General features: G+C 43.7%; 1 protein-coding gene across 3 annotated transcripts in view; it reads right to left on the reverse strand.

Annotated features, from left to right (window-relative positions):
• Nucleotides 1–14,148, reverse strand: part of LOC309484770 (receptor-type tyrosine-protein phosphatase delta) — a 666,889-nt gene that overhangs the window by 496,502 nt on the left and 156,239 nt on the right. For all 3 annotated transcript variants that reach the window (XM_082151147.1, XM_082151149.1, XM_082151148.1), the window contains exon 3: nucleotides 1,006–1,029. The gene's annotated coding sequence lies outside the window, so the exon portion shown is untranslated. The remainder of the gene's footprint in view (nucleotides 1–1,005; nucleotides 1,030–14,148) is intronic.

Genomic DNA, 14,148 nt, shown 5'->3' on the forward strand with positions numbered 1-14,148 from the left:
GGTGGTTATATGGAATATTTTACAAAGATTTAGAGGAAATAAAAAAAGTTTAGGCTATATTACTCATAAATAAAAACAGTTAATATTACTCATAAATATTGTTTTTTTAAATGTTTTCCCCCAATTATTTCTGCTAAATTTTATTTGTTAATGTACCAAATGCAGTTAATCAGATCAACTTATTTATTTTTTTACTTACATTTACATTTTATGTAATTGATTTCACTGCTTTAAAATGTAATCAATATTTTTAAGTGTAAAAAATGTTTCACCAAAAACAAAAAAAACAAATGGAGTAAATCATAGTAAACGTTTTTAGAGTGCATAAAGGTGGTGATATAGCCAAGACTATTGTGAAAATATCTAGATAAATGTAAGCAATTTTCATGTACAAAATATGAGATCTGCCTTTTCTGAAGTTACACTGAAGTCTACACAGGTTATTTTGACCCAACATAACAGGTGTTTGTTATTTATTTATTTATTTATTTATTTATTTATTGACATACTTTATATTAAGTTTCCTTGACTACTATGTACTAACATTATTGTGTTCATATTGTATTGTCAAATACGAGTAGGATACGGTTAAGGTTAGGGACAGGTTAAGTGGTATTGGTTTAAGGGTGTGTTAAGGTGTAAGGGCAGGCTCAACAATTATAGATGTAATTACAGAAATTAATTGCAGCTGTAATTACATGCAGGTGTTTTTAATAATATGAGTACAATGTAAAAACATTGTAGCGCATTGTATCAAATGATTAATTTAAATGCTAGTACAGAAACCTAATATACAGTGGAACCCTTTTTTTATTAAAAAGTTTAATTACATTTATTTAAATATATATGTTTTGCTTTTTCACTTTTAGCATCTTTGAAGAGCAACATTTGAAGGAAAAAAGATCACATTTTGTCATTGATAAGTGTCATTCCTGTGTAACACTGTGTTTAATGTTTATGTCATTTATATTCATCAGAATGAATGTAACAAAGAGCATGTCTTACCTTTTTGAAAACTCTTGGTCACATCTGCAAGCAAATAAATAGAGAAAGGGAGGAGGAAAAAAGAAAGAAATATCAGCAAATGAACAAGTAAACAAGGGAACATTGTGAATAATGACCATAGCCTGTAAGAACACAAACGCTCCTGAACCTACAAAACCTCATTTATCTTTCTCTCTGTTTCGGCATTTGCTCAGGTTACATTAATATTTGTCACGAGTCTCTGGGAGACTTTCGTTGCTCTAACTATTCATTTTGAGCTCGATTTATGTCTCATTTTGAGATGTCACTGTTCAATTCTTAAGAACGACAGCAAGAGGAAACTAGAGGAAGAGGAAAGTCAAATACAATGAGAGCGAGTGAATGTGTTTGTGTGTGTGTGACCAGATATTTAATAGGTCATTCTAGACTCATTATGTAAGGAGGCCAGAGAGCAGCTTCACCGTAATGACATCCTGAGAGAAAATCCTTCACACAAGCATTAGTCCAGGTGTCTTTTAAGGGTTATTACTGTTATCTAAAACTATTTCAAAGGCAAAACTTACCAGTAAAAAAGTCCAAGTCAAATCCAAGTCTATGCTGTTAATTCTGTATGTGTATGTGTGTGAGAGAGAGAGTAATATGTATTCATTCAGGTGCTTGCAAAAAAATAAATGTAAGATCTCTCTTCATGTCACTCATGTTTGAAGGTTCCACAGAGACAACATAGCTCTAGAACAAAGATTCCATAATCAGATTATCCCTTAAAAAACACACTCAAAAGAAAAAGAAAATCCTCGTTTCTCATTCTCACCTTTCATGCAAAGCTCCTTTCTGAATTATTTTACCTGTGACCTCTAAACAAAGACCTGCAGTGAACGCCAGCGCACTGCCGTAGATTTACACCAATACATGAAACAAAGTTATGATCTGTGTAACACAAACACACACGTGCACATAAATATATCTGATTGAGCATTAATTAAAGACAATTCACTGAAACAAAAAACAAAACAAAAAAACAACCTCAGACTTACTTTTAATGTACTTTACGATTGTTGATTGTATGTAAATATTACATTTTTACATTTTTTTGTAGGGAAACATTTTTTTTTGCTACAAAACTATCAAACAAAATCAATTACTTATTTTAAAATATTTCATGAATAATCACCCATACAGGCAGAACAATCTAGAACGAGTTATCATGAAGAAACTGATATACTGAATATACTGTTACCGATCACCAATGAGCTTTTCTAAAAGCACTTATTAATTTAATTAATCTATTAATCTCTCTGAACAGTAATCCCATTAGTCTTTACATTTCCTATTCATTCATTTCTAAATAGAGATGTTAATTTTCGGGCTGACATTAAATCACATTGATTTGCAGTTTAATGGGTTTTGTGAAGTTTTGCAAACTGAGAACAATTTTATTTTATAGTCTATTCAATTTAATCAAATTTAAAAGCACACTGTGGAGAAATTGTGTTTTTGTCAAACAGCGACCCCTAGAGTCGCTTTGGAATACTTGCACTGTCGTAAATACCCCTCCACCTGCGTTAGACTTATTTATGTCTTGATAGTTATGTGAGATATTGAAAACTGTTCGCAAGAATCAACGTCAACAGCGTCGTCTGATATCCCTCAGGACTACGTGATAAATACACCTCACAACACCTGAGTTCAGCTGGCAAACTAGGCAATAAAACAACGCAAAAAACACGTAAGAGAAACGAGTGTTTGTTAGCAAGTCTGTTAACAGCTCTGATATTCGAAAGCTAGCTAGACATATGTGGAAATTATTGGACTGGTCTAATTATCAGCAATGGATAAATGAACAGCATGTAAAAAAATGACATAGCCTACTACAAGCAAGCGCAACAACATACAACATAGAATGCAAACAAGTTTACAAATAAGAGATTTATTTCCTGGCCACTTCATGCGTTTTCTCAGATCGGATTTCTAATTTATCAAAACGATTCCATTTACACCTGGTCACATAAATGTGTTTTTACGAAACGGATTTAAATCCGATCTTCAATTCTCGCACTATATGCAGATTTAATGGAGTGCACATCACCGAAGGCAACAGATATGAGCTGCATTTTATTGATCATCAGCTAAAATTTCAAAATCAAAGACATCAATAAGAGAGAGCAGTAACAGCCCTGGTAAGATTATTTCGTTTCTTTACTTTTAATGATGATGATTGTGTGATAAGCGTCTGCGACTTACTTTCACTTTGATTTGCGGTAGTTTGCACGTAGGCTTGATGAATCGATGCTCAGCTGTGGTAATGCGTGTTCCAGTAGCGTCGTCATATCTGGCAATAACATATAGACTATAACACGCTCTCACACATTTTTTTATTTATTTTTTTAACATTTTTGGGAGGAGTACAATTTACATATGTGGTTTCAACAACCAGATGCACACTTGTCCAGTTTCATCTGGAATACGTCTCAGACCTCCTCCTGAAGTGATTTGAGCGGTCGGATTCAAATCCGTCTTGAATGCGTTTCGGAGGGCATTTACACCTGGTCTTTTCACGATCAGATAGCTATCCGATCTGAGAAAACGCATGAAGTGGCCAGGTGTAAACAGCCCCCATGACAAAAACATACGCACGAAAGCCGAAAACAAACGCTGGTTGGCCTCTCACGTCCATAGACAGTATATAAACGCTCACGTCCATAGACAGTATATAAACGCTCACGTCCAAATTTGAGGAAGTGGTGGGGGAAGTGACGTATGCCGTAAAGCAGTCGAATTTTGTAGTTCTTTTTGTGCTCGGGTTACTACCCGAACCCCGAAGTTACGTAGTGCCAGTAAAAGCGATACAGACCCCGTCAGGCTATGGCAGACGTGTCATTCAACCTATTGTAAGTCGATGTACCATCACAAGGGTCTAGGAAATATATTATTAAGGTTGAAAAGCTACATAGTTTTCCTTTAAATAATAGCGGTCTGATTCAGTATTTTTTTTAATGCATTTATATGTGAGCAGCTCATGATCCAGTGTTTTCAATGTCTCAGAGCGACTTAAAACATGAATTTAAAAATGCAAGTCACCTTCCAAAATTTGTAATGACAATATATACATCTGTTTGTAAACCTGCCATCAACAAAAGAGAGGCTTTTCCACAAAAGTGAAAGCTTGATGAATTCAAATACACATTTGAAAATGAATTAAGACAGGCATAAATATTACTATTGTAATGTTCATGTTGTCATGTAAAATATAATAATAATTATTATGATATAGGGATTGTCAAAGTGTTTTTTTGTTGTTTTTTTTCATCTACTGAATTTTTCGTCAACGATACCAGGGACACCGAAACACCGGGGAACATGAAATTTGGTGGGCATGTAGCCCCACTAGACTTTTACGGAAACATTTCGTTCATGCACATACTACTACTTTTTTTAGGTATATACATAAACACGCAATACAGCCAAATTGCTCCACGTCATTTATTTTTGTGGAAAGCCAGTGCAGGCCTGAGCGGCGGTCATATTTTGTACCACCATGCGGTACATCTAGTTATTATTATTATTAATACACTCTCAGAAAAACGGTGCAAAGCTGTCACTGGGGCAGTATCCTAAGGTATAAAAGTGAAAAGCTACATATTTGCACCTCACCCAGATAGCAAGGAACCATCGAAACAATGTTAAACCAATGTTAATGTGTCAATGTTAACCAAAATGTAATAAACATCACTTTTGTACCTGCAATTAATGTTAAAAAAATGCAGAAATTTCATCAATGAATCAATGTTACAATGTGATGTAAGCAGAGTAGGATTAAACAACTCCAAAAAGAGTAATACCGGCTTCACTTAATAACCAGATTGACTTTACTTCTGCCGTTCATCTACAGAAGTTATTATTGAGAATTAACAGATGTTTAGATGTTGATGTTTAATGGAAATATCACCATTATGGTGATCTGTGTTTCCTTTGGATGGGCAGTTTGACTCTTGGCTTTTAATGTCAGTTTGTGGTCTTTGTAACAGTGTTTACCAAAACACATCATTTGTTGCAAAGGAACCCAGAAATTGTTTCTGTTTTTGGTAAACACTGGAACAAAGACCACAAACTCATATTAAGAGCCAAGAGTCAAACTGTCCAACTCAAGGAAATGTGTATACATTTTCAATAAAACTTTAACATTTAAACCTCTGTTAATTCTCAAAAATAACTTCTGCTGAAATCTTGAGAGATGTCTTGTCTTCTTTTATTTGCAGTTGATTTCAGGCTGTGTGGCTTTAAGTCAGTTGTAGTTGTGTTTCATTTTCTGAGAGTGTTTAACCAGTTGTTGAACTAACATTACATTGTAACATTGATTTAATGATGAAATTGCAAAAAAACAAATCAGCATTAATTGTGGGTGCAAAAGTGATGTTGATTCAATGCGGTTAACGTTGACACATTAACAATGATTTAACATTGTTTCATAGGTGCTTTCTATCTGGGTAAGTTACAAAGACTTTTATACCTTAGGTACTGTCCCAGTGACAGCTTTGTACCTTTTTTTTTTCTTTTTTTCTGAGAATGTATTAATATTATTATTATTATTGTTTACTCAGTATATTTATGTATTTTTTTATATAATTTTAATGATACTAAAATAAAATAAAAAAAGTGATTAATAATCAGCATCATTTTATTTCCGTTGTTGCTTACTACTATTGAATGGGGAAAAACGTCTCGGTTACCAATGTAACCCTCGTTCCCTGAAGGAGACACAACCAGTCAATGACGGCAGAGGTGACTCTGCCGAAGGTTGATACGAGCTTACCGTAGGAAGCATGCCATAGAGAAATACACATACGGGATCACCGTAGGGATCACAACATATGGGCCCCACCTAACACACGTGATAGGACTAGTATCAGACGCCACGTCTACTACCGACAGGGGGCTCGGAGGAACTCAATACTCAATAATAGAGTAAATTTACGCACTTATCCAGTCCAAGGAGGGGAATGGCGTAGCAAGCTGACACTAAACTCAGGCTAAGTGAGGCTGACTTCAATGAAGAAGCCTACTAAGCCGTGAGTTCAGTACACATTAATGTAATGTCGCCCAACCCCTAACACAATATCTGTTCAGCGAGGCACCCATGTCGACGCTTAGGAAAGAGCACACGCTCCAGATGGAGAGATTCTTAACCCAAGTGGACACGGTGCACCTTGGACTTCCACCAAGATGATGCCCACACATTCCCAAGTTGGCCAACCATCGCACAGGGAACCGCCCTCCTTTCTGCTGGTCCCCAAACAGACAAGAAGTTAGTCCGGTACAGATACTTTGCGTTCTGTTCTACCACTGCAGAGCGAGAGAAGCAGAGAAAAGTCAGGGCTGGGTCTGCCTCCTCTGAGGCAGCGCTCGCAGGCTCACTATCTATTCCCATTACAGGAGAGATGGGAGCCTTGGCATATATCCAGGCCAGGGTCCCCTGCAGGAGTAGCCCTGGCCCGAATCCAGGCACACTTCGTCAACTGAAATGATGCAAGTTCCCACCTTCTGAGGAGTAAAACACAATAGGAGAACTGTTACTTAAAACAGGTTTTTAACTCGCTACCTGATTACTCAGGGGACCGCTCCGAGTGCATGGCACTGGAGAAGTCTCCGAGAAGGTAAGAGCTATGCAAGAAGGATGACCCCTTGCATTGCTCAGGAACCAGGCGATCAAATTGTACCCCCCTCAGAAGCCACACCGTGACGTGCCCATGAGAACATCGTCACCCAGAAAGGTGGAGCGGAAGCCGCACCCCACAATTCTAGTGCAGGAGGGAAGTGACAAAATGACCGAACATCTCGGGGGTTCTTATTTCTAAGAACGCCAACGAACCGGTTCTACTTCGGATCACAAGCAGGCCTCCAGTATGGAGGCGGCTCACGCAGAAGTATTAGTATCCATAGCTTTTTCAGAGGTAGATACTGAACCACCACAACCAAGCTGCCGTTTAGGGCTCAGTGCGGGTGCCATCGATGTCCATCTCTGAGTGACTCAGAGGAAGTCAGAAGGCTCTCGAGGAATAAGTCTAGTTGGGGCAACTGAAGACTGTTCCATTCTGACATAGCACGCTGACGTGCAAGAAAGCTCACCGGGGAACGGCCTTAGCGTGAACCCTGGCGTCAGTTCGTTCCGAAACAACCACTATCCCCAGTGAGTAGCGAAAAGATAGGGGAATACCCAAAGCAGCACGGATGACCCAGTGCAGCCCCGAGAATCCTCCCTACTGACACCTAGGGGGATGGGGTTTCCACTCTCTTATGGCGTTTGCTATCATGAGGCTCTGAGGCGGCATTATTGAGCAGGCCAGAGTTCTACTGTGGAGAAGCGTACCCAGCTTCAGCCCCATCGGAGGTAGTGGCAGGCGAGTTTGGACCAGCGAGGAAGCCCTTGAATTATCCTCGCTGAAACTCTAGGCGAAAAGACGCCAATGTAGTCTGACACGCCCAACTTAACTGACTACATGCCCGTTATACATGGCCCCTGCGCTCATGTCCCCAGATCTGGTCTAGAGTCACTGACTCGAAAACCAAGACCTGTACACGGCTAAGGGTTTGGTAGCACACCACGTGAGTGTGCTACTCAGCCATGGCCACTAACGAATCTGGTCATAAAGTCAATGTTGAAGCGGTCAACACATGGAGGAAACCATCCAGGATGGCTGCGTCTCACACATGCCCCGGGAGCCTCTGAAATTAATCAGTGGGACCCTTTCTCACCCCAACACTGACCGGACATGTCCCCTGAGGAACATGTAAACCAAGTTCACCTCCAGACTAAGAAAGGTGCCTCTATGTTTAGGAAAGGAACCCCTCTCAGTTGACCTAAAAACCCCACTGGCTATGCAGCACTCGTAGGGTAAGGACCCGTACCGAGACCTCCACCCCAGACGCCAGGCACGGGATGACCCATGTCTCGCGGAAGAGTGGAGCCCAAAGTACTGATCCAGCAGGTCCTTCGTTGCAACCACTGAAGGACCACAGTTTTACCTGCTGTGTGAAAACTGAACGGGGGCTTTTTATCTTCCAAAAAAGACCCGAACAGTAAACACAGATCCCAATGAACTCACTGTAACCCAAGTATTACAGAAACGGATCCCATAGAGACCCGTTTCCATATCGGCTGGAGGAATGGTCTCACCGCAACCCTCACCAGTGGGAAGCAATGACCACGCTCGTCACGGTACTACCTGCACACATAGTGACACAGGCAGCACCGGACCGAACGGGTGCCAGACGAACTGAATCGCCTTAGCAGAGTCAAAAATACACGAACCAATCGAGACGATCAGGAACACTTTTCAGCGCTACAACTGACCACCTCAAAAGGCTCAGCATACCAGACCTACTCAGAATGAGGCAACGGTTCGGAGGCAGAGACCTAGTTTCAGAGAGCCCGTAAGCGGCCAAAGACCAGGTCTGCCTCCTTAGTTAGCAGCAGAGTGCGTGAGAAGGCATGAGCGGGTCCTCGAATGCATTACTGCTAACTAATGAAGCTGAGTCTCTAGCATAAGGAAAAAAGCTGAAACAGCCAGGAACACCTCATCAGGGAAGGATGTGCCAGATGGCCTCCGTCTGCTTCTGTACAGTGGAGAACTGTTGGGCAAAGTTCTCCACCGCATCGCCGAATAACCCAACCTGGGAAATGGGGGCGTCCAGGAACCGAACCTTGTCCGCTTCCCTCATAATCCGCCAGGTTGAGCCAGAGATGGCGCTCCTGGACCACCAAGGTGGACATCGCAAGACCGATCGCGCGAGCTGCAACCTTTGTACCCTGGAGGGCCAAATCGGTTGCAGTGCGAAGCTCACCCATGAGCTCACGATCTGCACTACTCTCGTACATGTCCATGAGTGCCTGGGCCTGGTGGACCTGAAGCAATGCCATGGCATGCAGCGAAGATGCGGCCTGCCCACAGGCCTTGTAAGCTCTGCCCGCCAAAGCAGACGAGAACTTACAGGCCTTAGAGGGGAGACAAGGGTCTCCCTTCCAGGAGGTAGCGGTCGCTGGACACAGTTGCATCGCAACAGATGCTCCACTGGGGAGATCGCCTCGTAACCCTTATCCGCACCTCCATCGAGGGCAGTGAGGGAGGAGGAGCTACCAAGCCTGTTTCTGGCAGAGAAAGGTGCCTTCCACGACCTAGTGAGCTCCTCATGCACTTCAGGAAAGAAAGGTACCGGAGCGGCGGGCTGAGAACCAGACCGGCCCGCTCCAAGAAACCAATCATCCAACCGAGGCGGTTCGGGACTCGGTGGAGTATTCCACACGAGCCCGACTGCCTCGGCGGCCTTCTTGAGCATAGCCGTCATCTCAAGATCCAACATCGGCGTTGCCACCCTCCCAGAGGAGGGCAACGGCATGAGTCTTCCTCCATCAAATCAAGCTCCCCCTCTGATGCTGCGATAGACATCCCATCGTCCGGAGTTGCCCCAAAAGAAATGTCCGGTCGGTCCATCACAGAGGGACCAGCGCATTCCTGCTGAGCTTCCCCCGGCTGCGATGCCTGAGAAACGGGAGTAATCCACGGGGCCACGCCGGGCGGATTACCCCTCACCGAAACTCTTAGATCACCCGTACCCTGCGGCATTCCAGGTTTCCGCTGGGAGGTTAACCCAGGGGGCGCTCTAGAAAAGGGCAAAGGCACGGGGACTACACTTCCGCGTTTAACGGAAGCGAGTCTCGATCTTAGCACCGAGATGATCATATCCCCGCAATGAGGACATGAATCATCCACAAGAGCCGCTTCAGTGTGCCGAATGCCCAGGCACGTGACGCAGCTCTCGTGGCCATCAGAGGACGACAGAGACCGACCGCACCCAGAAACGCACGGATGAAATGGCATCTTGAAAAAGACACACAAATCACAACCGTGTTTGCTCTTTTAGAAATGGGACCCGTCACCAGTGCCGGAGCACACAGGGGAACAACCGCGGCAACACTTGAAAGTGAAGCACTCACTACTTCCGCCCTCAACCGCGTCAACACTCTTACTAAGAAGAAAATGCTGTGGAAACAGCTGAAGAGAGCTTCCGTAGCTCGCGACCACCGCTGCAACTGCTGTAAACACCGACACCAGGAGAGTCTTCCAGAAGAACACCGGCACACTCGTTGTATAGTTGCTCGATCAGAGACCATCAGAATGAACCAATCAGCTCCGTAAGCGAAAGACAACTGGTAGGTGCATCCACTTCCGTGTTTATACCCGCAGGGTAAGGCGGGGTGTTGATTATGCACCTGCCAAAGCTTGTTAGCTTGATTTTAAGAGTAATCAGAGTGATCGGGCTCACTAGGCATTATCCCATACAGTCGGTATACGATCGACTAAGTCGAACGTTACCCGACTGAAAGGGAACAGGTCTTCCTTCTTTACCTGATCACATGCACTTTACAAAGTAATGCTAATGGCATTATTATAAAGAATTTTTTTTTTTTTTTTTGCAAAACAGCCACTTGATTCTTCCATACTTACTCTTAGTTAGCAGCACAATTAGCACAATTCATTTTGTATGCTTTTCAATTAACCATTCTTTGAGAATTCTACATTCAATTGAACTGTAAAGAGATTATTTGGCACGCATCACTTCAGAACAATAATCTGAGTGCAGTCACGTTACGCTCAGCACTGTTTGGATGTGAGTCTCATCTAGTGCAGATTAAGTACACATCTGCTGTGATTGTGTTTCAATTAACATGTGACTGCGAGCATTCCCTCAGCGCATGTTTCACTTTAACCCGACCAGTAGACCGTTAACCAAACCAGCTGCCTTTAAACTGTATAGAGCCAAACTGTTGGACCAAATTCAAACCACAATAAAGAGAGAGAGAGAGAGAGAGAGAGAGAGAGAGAGAGAGAGAGAGAGAGAGAGAGAGAGAGAGAGAATAATAAAAATAGAATTTCAGAACTAATATTCTGCTGCTGTTCATTTGCATCATGTATAAAATGGCGCAGAACTTCATAAACACAGTAAGAAACGGATCAAACATTAATACAGCAGAGAAGGCGAAATCCCTGAGCTTAGCATTTATATGACACATTATCCAAATGAGACGAGGTAAACATAAAGCTTATATTTCCCCTCGAACAGAACTGCTGGAAAATACATGTAAGCAAAAAGAGTCAAGTCAAACTATCAGCGTTAATAAATGAGTGTGGAGGAAAAGCATGTGATTCACTGACTCACTTCTGCTGCCCGTTTCACCTGCTAATCGATCAGTGTGTGTGTGTGTGTGTGTGTGTGTGTGTGTGTGTGTGTGTGTGTGTGTGTGTGTGTGTGTGTGTGTGTGTGTGTGTTCGTGTTCATGTTTTTCTATCCTGGTGGGGACTTCACCCTGAATGCACATATAGACTTATGGGGACTCGTGTCAATGTGGGGACATAAATGGCGGTCCCCATGAAGAAGCAGGCTTATAAATCATACAGAATTTGTTTTTTTGTTTTTAATGTAAAAATGCAACAAAAAAAAATCTCTGATGGGTAGATTTAGGGGTATGGTTAGTGAAAGGGGAATATACAGAAAATACAGTTTGTACAGTATAAAAACCATTACGTCTATGGAGAGTCCCCACAAAGATAGTAAACCAGACGTGTGTGTGTGTGTGTGTTTGTGTGTGTGAGTGTGTGAGTGTGTGTGTGTGTGTGTGTGTGTGTGTGTGTGTGTGTGTGTGTGTGTGTGTGTGTGTGTTTCGAGTAATACTTGTGGGGATGATATTGCAAAAAGTTGCCTCATTAAAAACAACTCGAAGAACAACTTGTCCTCAAAAGCATAAAATGTCCCAAAGAGACTCAATAATGTCTTTATTCACTTGTGAAGAACCGCAGGCTGTTAGTCTGAGTTGGAGTGAGTAGACATGTCAGTCATTACTGCCATCTCATTTATTACTCATTAACTGGACACTGAATTTTAAAGTCAAAATGGACCATTCTTATTTTTGTATGGAATATTGCAATAAATAAATATGTACGTAAAGTATGTATGTTACTGAAATTGAATATTGTCTTCATTCAAACAGCTAGATAAACGTGTGTGCGTGTGCGTGTGTGTGTGTGTGTGTGTGTGTGTGTGTGTGTGTGTGTGTGTGTGTGTGTGTGTGTTATGAAAATGCTTGACTTCACACTACACTGTACTGTAGCACAATACTGTAATGAATGATGACTACAACATGAATGATAATATATTACTTCTGCTAATGTGACACAATATGGAGACATTGCTTTCTGTCTGGAAGTGTAAAACTAAGCAGCTCCTTTAAACAGCTTGATTAATAATTGATCACGTCTAATAAATGACTGGACAGTCTGGAGCCACTAGAGAAATTCACTGACTCCAGTGTGTGTGTGTGTGTGTGTGTGTGTGTGTGTGTGTGTGTGTGTGTGTGTGTGTGTGTGTGTTTACAGTTTTGGCTATACTTGTGAAGACCAAATGTCTTCACTTATATAGTGAAATATCATGACAACATGACTAGTGAGGACATTTTACCGGTACTCACTATTTAATAAAGGCTTATGACCGGGTCCTCGAACGCACTCAATGCCAGCTAATGAAGCCGAGTCTGTTGGTACGGGGGAACCGCTGGATCAGCCAGGAGCACAGTGTATTGCTACAACTGAGGGATGCAGGGGAACCACGGATACCACAGACTTCTTGGCAAAAAACAGGGACCTAGCTCAGAAGGCCCGAAGGCAGCCCGAAGCAGGGTCTGAGTGTGTAGTATGACTCTTACCTGTCTGTTCATGGCAGCAGAGAGTTCGTGAGAAGGCGTGACCGGGTTCTCAAACCGCACCCAACTGCCGGCTGGCTATACAAGCAGTAGCTGAGGGGTGCAAGGCTTTAAAGGGTCGCACACCGCCAGTCTGGCCCTCTTTGTACCCAGAGACAGAGGAAACTGCTCTTTCTTTGAAGTGTGGGTACCACCGGCTCCGCTATTTTTGGGCGCCAGCGGCGGAACAGTCACATACACACAACAAAGCCTCCATCCGGCCCTCCACTGGGGGGAGGGAGTGAATCGGACCAACTCCAAGATCATCCTCCTCCATCCCTGAGTGGCCCGCTCAGGAACGCTTTTGCTGTCGTTTGCCACCTGGCTTGGCAGCGCCTAGAGCGGGCTGGGCACCCCTACTGTGGCTGAAGGCTGCTGCGGAGGCCCAGCGGGAGCGGCAGCAGGGGGAGGAACTGCCACCGGCTGGGTGGAGGTGGCAGCGAACCGCCGGGGCAGGATGTGCCGGAAGTCCTCCGTCTGTGCTTGGGCAGCAGAGAACTGTTGGGTGCACCTGTGTCGCAACAGACCGTTCTGTTGGAGGGATAGCCTCGCAATCCTTCACCGCTCCTCCGTCAAGGGTAGTGAGGGGGGAAAAGCTATTCAGGCAGTTTCTGGCAGAGAAAGGTCCATGGTCCTTACCATGGTCCATGGTCCATGGTCCATGACCTGGTAAGCTCTCCATGCACTTTGGGTAAGAAAGGCACTGGGGCGGCGAGCTGAGAACCAGCGCGGTCCGTCCCGAGACACCAATCAACCAACCGAGACTGTTCGGGACACGGTGGAGGATTCCACTCGAGCCCGACAGCCTCGGTGGCCCGTTTAAGCATAGCTGACGTTTCTGGATCTGGCTCAGGCAACTTTACACTCCCAGAGGGAGATAACGCAGCCGAGTCATCATTTCCAGAGGTCACCTCACCCTCCGATGCTGCAACCGACATCCTGTCCTCTGGAGGGGCCCCGAATAAAACAGCTCAACGTGCTCAACGGGGGGCTCCACCGGCTGCGATGTGATGAGTGAGGGGCCCACAGGGTTCGGTTACCGGGCGGGGAAGCCTCACTATGATCCTCTGATCACCCATTCCACACAGCGCCGTAGCGGGCCGCATGAAGGCGAGTCTCGATCTCAACACCGCGATAGTCATATTCTCGCAATGAGAACATGAACTATCCACAAAAGCTGCTTCAACGTGCTGTATATCTAGCAGTTGAGATCTCAAAGCTCGCGATCCACCACTGTACTCGCACTGTAGAACCACCAGCACTGGGAGAGTCTTCCTAGAAGAACACCGACACACTCGCTCGTTGTAAACAACAGTATTCTTCAGAGACAGACATCGAGACTGCTCTGCTCCGAAGCGAAAGACAACTGGTGCGTG

This window comes from Leuciscus leuciscus, assembly GCF_965113295.1.
Source record: "Leuciscus leuciscus genome assembly, chromosome: 2".
NCBI lineage: Eukaryota > Metazoa > Chordata > Actinopteri > Cypriniformes > Leuciscidae > Leuciscus > Leuciscus leuciscus.